This window comes from Strix uralensis, chromosome 4 (assembly GCF_047716275.1).
Source record: "Strix uralensis isolate ZFMK-TIS-50842 chromosome 4, bStrUra1, whole genome shotgun sequence".
NCBI lineage: Eukaryota > Metazoa > Chordata > Aves > Strigiformes > Strigidae > Strix > Strix uralensis.
In genome coordinates this window covers 116,195,924-116,209,252 of record NC_133975.1, presented here as the reverse complement: position 1 = coordinate 116,209,252, position 13,329 = coordinate 116,195,924, and the positions used below count along the sequence as shown (strand labels likewise).

The window sequence follows — 13,329 nt, the reverse complement described above, 5'->3', positions numbered from 1 at the left end:
TGTTATTCTGACTGCTCATGGACCTCTGAGGAAGTACCTGCACCTTACAGAATCCATGAAGGACCAGGACTTCTGCATATCAGCCTAATCTCGCTGCTGGGGAGTGTGTCTAGCAGTGGGAATCAATTCAAGATGACTAGTTAGGAACATTCATATCTCAGCACTCAGCTTGCTCCCCTCTACTGCATCTGGAGGTCATCTCAATAATCATGAATTCCAAAAATAGAAATTGGAAGTTCTTTGTGCTTGCCAGTTTTTAAATGTGGGAGTTTCACATTTTCAGGTTCTTTCCTTGCAACTTTGAAGAGGCTTGAAACAGACTCCTTAGGAAAAAAACACATGTTGCCTCCTTCCCCAAACCCTGCCTGAACAGTGGAGACCGGTGCTTAATCTGCTGAGTCCAAAGCATCGGCTAGTCTGAGGTGTGAGAAAATTGTGTAAAGTGTCTCTGCTGGTGGATGTTTGACAAAACGAAGCAACACTGTTTTACTTGGAGAATGCAGAAAGGTAAGAAAACAAGGTGGCTGAAGTAATTTCACTTCAAGGTTTTGTCAGGGAAATGTATTGGACTTCATACCTCTACTACTGAGGGCTTTAAGCTTCTAATCCTAGGGATTCTAATTACTGAAAAACATAGTGATAAGGATGGAAAGGAGGAAGACTCTTCACCAAGTAAGGTGTTGCTTGATGAATAGAGAATGAATACAGCCAGAGCCTGCAGTGACCCAACAAGGAAATTAATCCAGTGTGAGAGGTCACACCAATGAGTGGAAAGGGTTTTTAAGAGAACATGTTTGTTTGGGGTTTTGTTTTGGGTTTTGTGGGTTGGGGGGGGGGGATTTTTGTTTGTTGGGGTTTTTTTTTAAAGTCTGTGTGGGGACTTCTGCGTCCTTTAAACAGGCTATTTCTTCAAACAGACTTGACCTCATAGTGAAAGCAAGCCAGTGACTTTTCATGGCTCAGGGTCTAAATGCTGCCAAGAGATAAACTATTTATAGGCTTAACACCTGACTAGGTGTTAAATAGCTCTTGCTGATAAACCTTTTGGTGCAGAATTATCACTTCAGACTGAGACTGGACTGAAAACCCAAAGACCTGGAATGCTTGACAGGATTCAGTTGGGATATAAGATACATTTAAGAAAGTACATTTAATGCATCTTCTGTAAGGTATGTGTAACTCAGAAGGATTAGAGACTTTTACACATGTCCTTTACCTGTGTGTAAACAACACATCAGTGAATTTACTTAAAAGAAAATCACCTAAGTGTTTAAATACAACATTAAAACACAAATGGGCTTATCTACACCAATGAGACTTCTGCAAGCTGGATCTATGTTTAACAGCTTCCACTGGGTGGTGGCCCCCCTCATTCTAACACAAATATTCCCTTGACCCCAGTATATTTGTTATAAAAGCAAGAGAAAAAAGTATCAAAGCTTGTTGGACTGACTTGCTTGTTTGGAGAAGCTGACAGAGCATAGTTGACCTTAGACATGGCGGGGGGGAGCAGTCAGGGAGCAGTACTGTATTCATTTTATAGTGTAATAAATGTTTCAACATATCACAACCTTCTTGGATGCCTTGCATGGGGCTACAGGGGTCACAACCAATTTGCTGAAAAACACTGAGCTATAAAACAGTCTGGAGCCTCTTCTACTGCAACTCTAATCCTCTAATAAATAAGTGGAGAAAAATAGAATGTGTCACTCACAAAAGGGTGGAAACAGAAATTCAGAGGTGTCTCCTATCCACACTGCTCCCATGCAAGCATGTGCCCTGCAGCCATTTTAGGGCAAGTTCCACCATCACCTGGAGGGAGAGAATCCAGCCATGGTAAAAACCTAAGTCCTGGGGGCTGAGGAAGTGCCTGTGTGGTCTGAGAAAAGTGCTAAGCAAGGTCAATAGGCTGCAATTTGTCCAGGCAGGTTTCTTCAGGTTGGAGTGGCTGGAGAGCTGCCAGTCAGAGAGGGACCTGGGGGTGTTGATTGACAGCCGGCTGAACATGAGCCAGCAGTGTGCCCAGGTGGCCAAGAAGGCCAATGGCATCCTGGCTTGTATCAGAAATAGCGTGGCCAGCAGGGACAGGGAAGTGATCTTACCCCTGTACTCGGCACTGGTGAGGCCGCACCTCGATGACTGTGTTCAGTTTTGGGCCCCTCACTACAAAAAGGACATTGAATTACTCGAGCGTGTCCAGAGAAGGGCAGGGTGCAGGCTGGTGCAGGGTCTGGATCACATGTCGTATGAGGAGCGGCTGAGGGAACTGGGGTTGTTTAGTCTGGAGAAGAGGAGGCTGAGGGGAGACCTCATCGCCCTCTACAACTACCTGAAAGGAGGTTGCAGAGAGCTGGGGATGAGTCTCTTTAATCAAGTAATAAGTGATAGAACAAGAGGGAATGGCCTCAAGCTGCACCAGGGAAGGTTTAGACTGGATATTAGGAAGTATTTCTTTACAGAACGGGTAGTCAGGTGTTGGAATGGGCTGCCCAGGGAGGTGGTGGAGTCCCCATCCCTGGAGGTGTTCAAGAGGCGGGTTGACATAGCGCTGAGGGATATGGTGTAGTTGGGAACTGGCAGTGCTAGGTTAATGGTTGGACTAGATGATCTTCAAGGTCCCTTCCAACCTAGATGATTCTGTGATTCTGTGAAATGTTGTATGGTTGTGTGGAGCCAGGAGCACAACAGAGCTAACAGCCTATGATGGAAATGAGAAGCAAGGAGGTCAGAAGGCTCAGGGTGCTTATAGCCACTTTCAGTCCAGTCTATGCTTGCAGTGATAGTGTGGTGAAGCTGTCCAAGCATCACCGCCATCTTCCTCAGGCTGGCCCTGCTGACTGCAGTACATGGTTGGAGTCTGCAGGTCTAAGAGCTACCTGTGCAAGAGGAATGCTTTAGACCCTGCCTTCAATAGTAGACAAGCTCATCAATGCAGAAATGAAACACATACTTTGTGAATCCTTTCAGCAACTTCATGTTGTCTTGGCCTAACACAGTTCCCAAGCGGACAACATCATCAATTAATTGCTGTGGTGCTGCAAAGCTGCACTGTACAGTCCTGACTTGCTTTCTTCCCAAGCACAGTTTTAATAAGATTTCTGTCCCTTGTGCTGGTATCAGCTGGAGAACGTGCTCCTAGTTCCCAGCCATAAGGCTACACAGATCCCATGATCAAATTGGGCTGCAACTCTTATAGAAGGGATCCGGCTCCCTTGTCCTCTACCTACAGCCTGTCAGTGCTGAGCAGGCACCCAGGCTCAGCCGCAGAAAAGTGGGTCTGACTGGCTCCCTGTTGTTCCTGCCATCAGCTGCCAGCTACACTGCCAGCACACCTCTGCGCAGCTGATTGCTGGTGACTGCATTTACCAAACTACAGCTCAGGAGCAAAGAGAGGCAACGACAGTTGCTGTTATTACAGTAAAAGAGCCAGAGGGTGCCTTAGGGTAACACTTACAGTAAGGCAATTTGTCACCAATTTTCAGTAGGAAATCTTCATATACTTCATATTTAGCAACTTCCCTCTCTAGCTTTTGCTGCCTGCAAAGAAAATGAAGAAATACACAAGACTATTTTAGAAGAGTTAGTTCAAACAGTAAGAATGAAGTATGTTGTTAAAGGGATACTTTGGTGTCAAAGGAGCTTTTAGTTGTGCTATGCCACACAAAGAGGATTTCCATGATGTTGGAGGAGTATAGAAAAACAACTATCCTTTGAGGGGGAAATCTGGCAGTTCTGACAGTTCAGCCTCCCAATGACTTCCTGAAATAATAGGAATGCTAATAATCATAATGCTTAATAATAGCAAGTATTAACGTCCTGCGGTACTAGACATGAATGACATCTACTTCTACTGTGTGCAGTGTTCACAAAAGGCAGAGTCAGACCAGACAGGTGCAGGCAGGGAGAGCTGAACAGAGCAGGGGAACCAAGAACCTGTCTGGGACAAGGGGCACTTGTCTGACTGAATGCTAGAGAGGCTTTCTATAAATAAAGCAAGGGCATAACACCAGGGAGAACAAAGCCAGTTAAGCTAAAGCACAGAGTTGACAGCAAAAGAAATAAAGGGCCATGAGTCAGTTAGAAGAAAGTTTGTAATCAGAGGAGAGAGGTCTTGAACAATATATTACTGGGTGTAACGAGAGCTGGGGCTAGAGCCATGTCGGACACCGTCACCGTTCCTTCACATACTGTCATTGCAAGCTACAGCCTCTTGAAAGTCCTCTAATGCTGGAGGTGCCTAAATTGCTTAGCACTTTCACAGAGGCATTGAGAGTCTCTTGGGAGCTGCTGTGTCCCCACGCACCCAACCCTGTTCAGGCTGAGCAGTTTCATGCTTTTGCTCCTGAGCCATGTCAAAAGTGGCTCATCAACAGCTGACGTCCTGGGGGTTAAACCTGGAGGGCTCCAAGAGCCACTGTATTTTAAACATGGCTAGAGGAGGAGGAGGCAGTGCTCCACTACCCACATTTTTATACAGCTTCTTTATTGACAGCCAGGCTAGATAACAGGGGTTAATCCCCACTGACTGCAGAAGGAATCTGAGTTCCCAAATCTCGAGTCCCCTTTGGCTATAAATCAGGATTTGCACTGCCCAGCTCAGCAGTTCTTGCAGCCCCTTACTGTGTCTAGTCCAGATTTCCTTGCTCATTTTTGATGGGTCTCATTATATTCTGAATAAGGATTGTACATAATGTTTACTAAAAACAGCAGAGGACAAGACTTAAAAGATGCAATGGGTCCCTTTTAGTACCTTGCTCCTATTACCAGTACTGTATTATCATGCTAATTTGTTTTATTAAGTGAATAATTGGAACAACAGAGATACATGAAGTTGGATGAGACCGTGTGCAGACAGAGGCAGCCCTGTGTTACACAGTCTGATATTGTGGCAGGGGGGAGCTTAGCCCTTATCTGATTCTCAATTTTTCAAGCTCTGCTACCAGTTTATTTTTCTCTCCCTCTGTCATTTCATTCAGCTTGATAGTTCAGATTTCTCATTTCCTCTTCACACTGGTAGCCTTAAAAAAACCTTAACAACTTAAGAACTTGATTCCTTTTCTGTCACAAAAGACATTAACTGGTGCATTTAACAGGTGAGTGAGGCAACCCATTCAGGGATTTGGTAAACTGCTGGATTATCCAGTGTCCTGGATAGATTTATTAGCTTCCAGCAGATCAAGTCCCAAATGATTGAAGTGTCCACACCGAGAATGGAGCATGGGGGAGATGTTCATTTAATAACTGGCCCAAGTGTCATTGCTGAACCTAACACAAAGGATTTTACAGCACAAGCAAAGACCTAGGCATCAGCCCACGCAGGCTGCAGCAACGACTCATGGTAAAACATGCAAGTCACTCCTGCCACTGCATGTGGGATGTGCAGTTGTGAGAAAGGGAGAGAGACAGCGAGCATATTACTCACCCATGGAGAAAGACTATTGTTTGCAGCTCTTACCTTGCTCCAGTGGACTATGACTGCTGCTTAAATTTCCTACTGATTGCAACATCTGTGAATGTGCAAACACTCCCTATGAACAGCCAGAGAGGGTTACCAAGGGATGAAGCAGGGCTAAACCCTGACACCAGGGCTCTCCCTCCTAGCACAGAGTGAGAAAGGTGCTTACATCTTGTGGCACTTGGTGGCCAGCTCTGCTCTCTGCTAGGACAGGGCTTCCATCCTCACTTTAATTTCTTGCCTCTTGGCAATGAGCTCTGCTGTGACATGATTGACTTCGACCTCTCTCTTTAGAAGTGAAGTCTTCTGGAGTGTGTTTGCACTGCTTTCCAGCATCTTTCTGGGGCATAACAACAGAACTGCCTTTGCAAGTCAGTAAAGGCACACAGCAAATCCCTTTGCACTTGCATAAAGCCAGCTCAGAACACAACAACTCTTTGTCCTAAAGCTAGCTAAAATCTCAAGTTCCACCCCTTCACCCTTGCAGTATGGGCATATACTTTACATGGTCACCTCAAACCAGAACAGGAGTGTGACAGTTTTAAGAAGTTCTCATTTTGTCAAAATAAACCATGAGACTTCCTCAGGCCATGCTAGGAGTCTCCATGACCCAAGGGGTTATCCTGCCACAGCCCCCAAGAAGCATGAAGTGGGAAGAGACCCTTCAGTCAGGGGTGCAGCTAAGCAGCAGCAAAGGGGACAGTGATGGGCTGGGCTGTACTTGTACCATATGGCTGGTGAGACTGGTGGGACACTACCATGTGGGTCTGAGCAGCCCTTGGAGTCTCTGACATCTGTGGAGCTGGCTGTGTCAAGCTGGGAAATGCCCAGACTGTAGCCAAGCCTCACTCAGTGCTGTCTTTATGCTGGTTTCAGTGCATGTTGACTTAAATGAATAGTAAGTTGATGTGGGACAGACTTGCTAGATATGGGTCTAACCTCCAGAAAGATGTAACCTTGGGGGGTGTGTGTGTGTGTGTTAATTGAGTAGAGGGCATACTGGTTATCTCTAGGCATTTCAAAGAGGTGCCAAAGTTAGAAGGCTAACCAACTGTAGAACTGATGAACAAAAATAAACTTCCTGAGAGGTCAGTGCAGCCCACCCAAGCTCTCCAGTGCCCAAAGAGGTACCACCTCTCTCTCCCTCTCTCATGATTCAGGGGGGTGTAAGGTGCATTACTCAGTTACGTGGGACAAATATGGGCAAAGGAGTTGGGCAGGTGCCAAGGCACAGGCTGCTTTCTGCAGAGGGAGTACCTGAAGTAGGACTTGAAACATGTCATAAACCAAACAGGAGCTGTCCGTAATTACAGATACTATTGTTGAAGACTTGGAACTAAGATTTATTTTCTTAACACAGTATGTTTTTCTTCTTTGGTTGCATTCCTAATTTGTTACCTTTTTCTCATAATGAATAACTGCTTTTGGGTTGCTGTATGTAAAAAAAAATGCTTAATTTTTTCATGTATGATGTTTTTTGACGGAAGTCCCCATATAAAAATGTGGCCCAGCTCGAATTTAAACACACACTTTGAATCTACTCTATGCTTGGCTTCCTCCACTCATGACACTGCCTCACCTCAGCTGTTGATACAGCATACTAAGGTAATTTTCCTGCAGAACAGTGTGCCACATGTTCACTTCTCCAGGAGCCCAAAATTGGATGCAAATGACAACAGACAAATAGCTGGAAACATCTAGGGTGAGTGTGGCTGACACATGCACTGTGCACTGAGAGGGCAGCTGTTTAAGAGTTAAGAGTTTGCTTTGATTTAAGGAGAAAATGCCATTCCCTGAGATTTTCTGACATACACATGAATAGGCAAAGAGATTTGTCTGACCTCATGGATGATGGGGACATAAGTGACGCCTTTGTCCGTCTCTTCCCTGGGAAAATACACAACAGTCAATCAAATCAATCAAAGCATCACCCAAATCATGAATTTCTTATTTGATGTTCACTTGTCTGTACATGGTAAAATGGTCTTTGGCTTCAGCAGGCATTTTGCCCCTAGCAAAGAGTTCATAGATGGCCTTCTCTGTGTAAATCTGTTAAAGAGGAAACCCAAAGAGCTGTTAAAGATTACACTCAAGGATATGCAGAAGAATCTGAATGTCATGCACAGCTGCCAATCTTTCTGGCCACATACCCACACTGTGAGAGTAAGGAGAGGAAGACCCATCCCTCATCTCTCAGAGAGGTTTGGAGGTGACCATTTCTCCTCACCTGTGGACCAAAAGAAGGGACCAACCATATGTTAATATTGATGATGCCGTCTATCAGTTTGGCCATGCAGGGCACAACTCATTCCAGACTCGGGCTCTCTGCTGGCAGGTAACACCACCAATGTGGGACAAGGTATTTGTATCAGCCAGGAAATTACTCAGTTGACATGTTTTTAAAAAATTAGCATTACTTATTTGCCAGCAAAGACTGGTCAGGCAACAACTTTCATCAGGTTTCTTTTTACAATATTTCTAGTCACTGATTTTCTATTGAGACATAATTATTTAATTATTTGCACAAATCATAAGCTCAATGATACTGATGTAAATTGAAAACGAATTGTTTGTATTCATCGGTGTTATAATCAGGTAAATTAGAAGAGCTGAGGACAGGATGCATCTCCTTGTCTTTAGTAGATTTGTCATCAGCATATTGAATGCAGTGATGGTTTAAAAAGTTCTTTAAAATTTATGAATTGATGACAGGGGAAGTTTAATATTCTGCTTTTTATAAAGTTTGATTGGTTTCAAAAGCAATTACATTACTTGGAAAATTTTATTTTATGAAGCAAAGTCATTTCAGTCATTTTTCAACATTTCTTTTAGGTTCAATATTAAGTTAAATGGAAATGTAATAAGAAATCTGATGTATTTTATGAGATTTTGCTTTTTAAAGAAAGACTACACTGCATGTTTACAAAAGATCAAGAATTTGCTTCTGAAATCAGACTTTGTGTGAGAAATATCAGCTTGCAGTGATGAGTTATTCTTTCTAATACATTTCTTAGCCCTGATAATAGTAATGATATGTGGTGCACTGTCGTGGCATACAATCACACAGCTCTGCTCAGCAGTGCATGATAGCAAAGATGAGAAAGGGTTGTGTTGAGACAAAGAAAAGAGTCTCTTTTATTGTTCTGGCATCAGCGCTTTCAATGCCAAAGGCGTTTTGGTCTGAGTGTTTACAGAGATGACTGTACATTGAAATGTTCTGCATACAAAATGAATGGATGTTTTTATAAATATATATATCTATATGGGCAGGGGTCCTTATGAGGACAAAGTGGACTAAACACAGACAGAGAGAATATAAAACAGACCTGTCCAGCTTCTTGACAAGTTAGTGCAAAGATTATACTTTAGTGCTGCACTCAGCGGCCAGGCAGCAAACATATTGCATCATACTGCACAATGGAGAGAGGTATTCAGGAAGCAGGCAGGTTTTCCAACAGGAAGATTCAACCCCAAAATTACCAACATTACAGCCTTTATATCATACTTCTCTTTTAAGTTTAACATCAATGTTTAACTCCAAAGATTTGAAATTTTATAAATCTGCAAGCCCAGATCCTGACAGACAACACTGACATACATTTATCAGTATAATCCAGAGTGCAATAGTGTCTTGAATGGATCCTTCTGTATGGATGGATGCTAAACAGCTCCTGAGAATTTTCTTCAGATGAAACGTTTGTCCTCCCACCTCTGTAGAGGTTAATTCAGTGGACACGACCGCTGGAGTCTTGGAGAATGTACCTGGTCTCAGAGGTTTTAGAAATGGGAAAATGAGATCTGGTCCCAGCTACTAATTTTCCACTGGACATAGAATAAGCCTGGCAGATATGGGATGAAAAATGAGGCTTCTGTTCCAGGATTAGTCCCATTCAAAATGTCTTAACTGACCTTATGCATTTGATTCGTTTATGGTTTTAAATTATGGAAGTCTAGAGTCTTTTATGACTGGGAGTGGAGGTCTTTGAGGGCAAGCTGCAAGAGAATGGTCTTGAAAAGTGTAAAGCTAATGGGTATGTCTGGTATGTTGCTGATTCTTTTGAAAAGATATTCTATTGGAAAGAAATGCTGTCAACACACATGGGAAGGACTGTGCCTGCCCCCTTTTGCACCATTTTGAGAAGGCCAATGGGCAAGTCAGCTAGATGTAGGCAGCTAGGCAAGTAGGTTTGGGCAGCAATTTAGATAAAGGAGGTCGTTGCATGAATGTGTCAAAGCTCTGTGGTATGTATAGATACCACAGTGGTGGGCATGTTTCACTTGAGGGATAAATTAGATGGACTCATGCGTGAGCAGCAGCTACACATACTCAGTTTCCCAGATCTGTCCTAGGCTTTTCTGGGGATGAGTCAACCAGCTGTGCACATGTGTCATATTATGCATGGTGTTTTTCTCTCTTTTTATTTTTATTGACTCCATATTATCTGCTATAAATTCTGATTTTGCAATGATGAATCATCTCACTGCCTTCTACAATCTCCCTTCCCTATGTTGCAAGGCAGATTTAAATTCAGTCAGTGCTTAGTGACATCATCCCAGTTGGTTTTTATTTTCTGGGATGCCACCTTAAATGCACAGCACCAAGTTTACAGATAGAGCTGTTTTACATGTATAGGAAAGTTACTACTCAAGTCATTCTTCCTTTTTGTCCTAAATTGTTTAGAAACACTGATGTTTCTGAAAATCTCCAACCCGCATGGTCCTCATAAAGGTTTCTTCTTTTAAATTCAAGAGTATGGTGGGGTTTGAAATTAAGTCACCGATCTGTATTCACCCAACTGGGTCAGCAAAACAATTCTTTTGCTGTTCTGCAGCTGCAGCAAATACCTCATGTGAGACTGCTGGGGACCCCCAGTTGCTCATGATGAGTTGGGAGCACAGTAGGTGCCTTTCCCAACACGCAGTTCTCTATGCAGTAAGCCACATGTCTTTTGATGCCTTCTTCTGCAAAGGGAAGGATCAGAGTTGGGGGAGAAAAGTTTTTAACAGCCTCTGCCTGCATCAACACAATCCAACCTCCTTTGTTTTAATTATACCAAAATATGATTTGAAGCAATATAAATTTCAAGATGGATGCAAATCTCCTGCTGATCTCCACTAAGCAGGGGGGGAGCTGTGGGGAGCTGCGTTCCCAGCCACGACCACAGCCCCTGCTCCTCTAGCAGCCTTGGCGGCGTCCAGGCAGAGACCATGGGGCAGGTGATCACCAGCTTCAAGGCCTGTTCTCACAAATACTTCTTTTGCATGCCACTATGCAGAGGTCTTCCAAGTCATGTTAACACCCTTATCTGGGCAAATGTCCCTTCCTTGCCACACGTAACTCCTCAGAGGAAATTTCAGCCTGAAAGCTACAAAATCAATTGCAAAAAATTCAATACAGTCAGTTCCCTGGTTACCTCCAAAATACAAATGCTGCAAACAGAATTGGAGGGTTAGGGTTAGATTTCTTTGATTTTTTAGAAGCTGCTTGACTTGCTTGATGCTGTCCTTTTTTACACAGTTCCCAGTCCTCTCTTTGCATCTGTTTGTGAGTGTACTTACTGCAGCATATGCAGAGATACACAAATTTTATCTTTTATCTCCCTCCAAACTGCAGTTCTCTCAGCAATATTTTGTTTAATTTGCACAGTGAAGTGTGGTTTTCCTCTACAAAATAAGCAAAAGAGGTGCAGAGTCCCTTGCTTATATCTGGATTATGCCGTTTTAGTTATATGTAATTGTAGCTTTATTTTTATGTAATGTCTTTCGGTTCTCTGCTAATATGCTTACTGTGCTGCTAATCATTATGGTGATTTTTTTCTGAGGATGTTTAGCCAGTACAGAACTATGACCTGTCCACTCATGATGGTAAAGACATATACTTCCTAAGACAAACTTTTTTCTGCTTGCTTCAATTGAGCCTAACCATCTGCAAAATGCACACCTATTTTTCATATTTCATTGATGCTGTGCTCAGACAGAGTGGGGGACTCTGTGCCCAAGTACGTCATCAGGTCCTTTCCAGGTCTATTTGCAATTGTGGCTGTCAGCAAATTACCCTGAATGATACAGGATCATCAGAGAGCTTGTCACTCATCTCCAAAGATCATGAAGTCTTCCTGTTTGTTTTTTACCAGACATAGGTTATCACCCTGGAGCTCAAAAAGGAAAACTGTTAATGTGTCATGAGAACTTCATATGGCAAGTCAGTGTTTGCCATTTGCATGTCACATTATTTCACAGATCTGAGACACAATTTTAAAAATCTCTTGATGGAACGTACATGCCTCTCCCTGAAGTGCTTCTTGTGCTCCTCAGCCTGAGCTGCACCTTCTTTGGAAACAAGTAAGTTAAGTTCCACTAAAATAAACAGGGATATACTGATTTCTAGTAGCTAAAGATCTGATCGTTCTTTACATAAATAAACCCAAAAGACTGCATTCCCTGGCCTCGTCTGTCAATTTTGCAGCATACAGTGAAGAACCTAAGGATGGATGGAAGTAGAGTTTTAGCTATATGAAGGAATTCTTTATAGGAAGAAAGCTGGAGAAAGCCTGTACCTTCTGCAATATTTTCCCCAGCTACTCTCTAGCTGCACTAATTTGTACCTGGAATGAACGTCTCAGGTAAAGGACTTCACCTTCCTCACCCAAATACAGCAGATTTCCAGTAAGATATCTGTACATATGCACATACACATGCAAAGAGAGAGAGTGCTTATTTGTGTGTGTATTTTGCATGACAGAAGAGATGATAATTGTTTTGTTCAGAAGAGATGATAATAGTTTGTCATAAATAATAAAGTGTAATTACACTAGGGAAACAAAATGTTGGTAATTCCTGGTTGATCTATTATTTCTTTGCATATCTATGTGTGTTATTTCCAGTGTATTACGAGACCTTAGTGAGTTTTGACGGATTGCTTTGTCCTCACTTACTCCGGTGTGACTCCACCAGCTTCTCTGGTGCTGAACCAATATACCTGAGCATACAACTAAACAAATGCTTGCTCCCATGCTTTATTATACAGATGTGATGCAGAGCAGAAATGAACTGATCCTGAGGTATAGATTGTGGTTACAAAGATCAGTGACGAGGACAGTTCCCTCCAATTACTCCAATGGTCTGGTAAATCTTTCCTTTTTTCCCCCTTTAAAAAAAAAAAATCATTTATTAATGAAATGATTATGAAACACTTCATTCCTATTCACATCCTGAGCAGTGAACCAATAGCCAGAGACATTTCATAACAGTGGTGAAAATTTACACTATGAATCACTTTTTTGTGGTAGGAGTGTTTTGGCTCTTGCCAGACACGAATGTGTCTAAAGCTCCACTGGTGCCATGTGCTACACAGGCTACCCCGGTGAGCATGCTGGCACATTCACTAAGAGCTGCTGCCTGCAAAAGTGAAGTCTTGATGCATATATGAGGTTTGTGATTTTTTTCTCTTTCTTTGGCTGTGTTTTAAAGCTAGCCACAGTTTCCTCTGCAACCTGAACTCAGTGTTTGCAGCATGCCCCAATGTCATTTCCATGTGACTCAATGTGTCAAAAGCTAGGTTGGCGCGTGCAGCCTTGCTTTCCCCTAGTGCCTGGCTCACAGTGCCAGCATCCATGGGGGATGGAGGTCCCTGCTCCTGGTGTTCAAGGCCACATGTGGGTCTCTGCTGTTACACAGAAAGAGGTTGTCAGGAGTCTGACATCACAGAAATGTGCTATTTGCGGCTCTGGGACTCGTTGCTTCAAAATGTCATGGAGATAAAGAATTTAGCAAGATTCAAATCTGGGTTCAGCATTAAATGAAAATGGGACTGTTGAGAAGTAAATAATCAGAAAAATATTTGGAAAGGTTGCAAAGTGCCAAGTTTTGAACGT

General features: G+C 43.0%; 1 protein-coding gene across 1 annotated transcript in view; it reads left to right on the top strand.

The window, feature by feature from the left end:
* Positions 1-87: 87 nt before the first annotated feature.
* The window catches only part of ASB2 (ankyrin repeat and SOCS box containing 2), a 53,557-nt gene continuing 40,315 nt past the window's right edge, over positions 88-13,329 (top strand). Inside the window, exon 1 of the mRNA XM_074868672.1 lies at positions 88-507. The gene's annotated coding sequence lies outside the window, so the exon portion shown is untranslated. The remainder of the gene's footprint in view (positions 508-13,329) is intronic.